Raw genomic sequence first — 1,760 nt, forward strand, 5'->3', positions numbered from 1 at the left:
GCTGCACCAGAGCCTCTTTTAGCTTTCTGAGTTTCACCTAAACAAGCTATAACAACATTCATGTGATGCTAATGCACTATTTTTACCCTCCTTTCTATCAGTCCTGAACAGCAGAATATTTTAATACCAGGGATGACTGTTATTCTACCATATTTCTGTTACTTGCATGATAGCTAGTTTACACCCCATATTAGTTGCTCATGTTTCTTTCCTACCAATATCTGGAAGGTAGTTACAAAGATAATGGAGCCAAAGTGTTCTCAATAGTAGCAGATGGTATAACAAGGAGCAATGGCAACAAGATGAAGCTTGGCAGGTTCAGACTGAACTTCAGGAACGACTTTTTTACCGGAAGAGTAATGCAGCACTGGGAACAGGTACCCAGAAAGGTAACAGTATCTCCACCCTTGGAGGGTTTCTAGACTCGGTCATACAAAATCATGGTGACCTGATTGAGCCAGAGGCTGGATCAGAGACCTCCGGAGGTCTCCTCCCACCATTACTTCTCTGATTCACAGCATCACCTGAGATTCCCTGTAGTACACAGGCATCTGCCTCCCTGGCCTCACCTGCTTCCCTTAGCTGAACTAGATAGCCCTTTGGCTACCGGTATTTGCTGCTGCTGCTTCTCTCACCACAATTAGTATATTCTTTCCTCTTGTTGTCTAGGCCTCTGCCCGTCGATACCTCCTTATCTGTCATCACATAGTTATTTAACTGGTTTTCATCTCCCTGCGTAGGAAAACAGATACGTAGCCCTCTCTCAGCAGTTGCAGCACCACTGAATGGCTCTCTTGAACATGATATCTACACGGTAAAGTTATATTTACTAGGTAGCTTGGTAAGTTGCACAACTTTTTACCAGAGGTGTGCCTTTTAGCCCGGCTGATCCAGCGTGCAATGGATTGCAGCTCCGGAGAATGGAAGAGAGTCCCATCTTTAGCAGACACCTGGAGGGATTTGATTACAGAGAACAGTCAAGAGTGGCTTACTGCTGTGCAAAACAAAGTCTATCACAACTGCTGTGTTGAAGCCTGTCTGCAGGCAGTAACCCATAACTTGTTTCACAGCCGCAGCAGAAGCTGCAGACCTCCCCAGCTCCGCTGCATAAACAGCTAATGGGAAAATCTGCTGAAATGCAGTTTTGGCTCCACTGGAACAAATTTAAAAACAAATCAGAGAAAGGCGCCTTGCCTGAGTAGAGCGCTTTGTTGCATTTGCCTGGGATGAAGGAGTTGCACAGATGCTTGTGCTCTGCTTCATTGGCTGACAGGAATATGTGGGTGCCCTCTGAGAGCACAGATAATGCCAGATAATAACACGTAAGGCCAGGGGAGCAGAGATGAGTGCATCTCAGATTGAAGGGGGATGCAGGGACTCAGAGGGTGTGCTGGTGGGTGTGTGATATTACCCCGGTGAGGCAGTTGGAGAGCTAGTCAGAGCTGCTGGCCACATCTGACAGCTCAGGGCTCTTAAGCATAACTTCAGCAAGAAGAATTAATATTCCTTGTGAGGCTTTTCCAAGTAGGACTGAAGTGGTGAGTGAGGATGGGATTGGGATGCAAGGGGTACGTCTGTACCAAGAACCCATATCTGGCCCGCACAAGGTGCTTCTTGGGCTGGGTGTCAGGAAGCTGTACGGGAAGAGCTGGGGCTGGGGGTTATCATGGTTTCCTGCAGGTGTGTATACATGATTATAGCAGGTCACAGCAAGAGTAAGTTGTGTTACTGCAGGGCTAGCAAGACTGTGAAGAGAGGAA

This window comes from Fulmarus glacialis, unplaced genomic scaffold, assembly GCF_000690835.1.
Source record: "Fulmarus glacialis isolate BGI_N327 unplaced genomic scaffold, ASM69083v1 scaffold15668, whole genome shotgun sequence".
NCBI lineage: Eukaryota > Metazoa > Chordata > Aves > Procellariiformes > Procellariidae > Fulmarus > Fulmarus glacialis.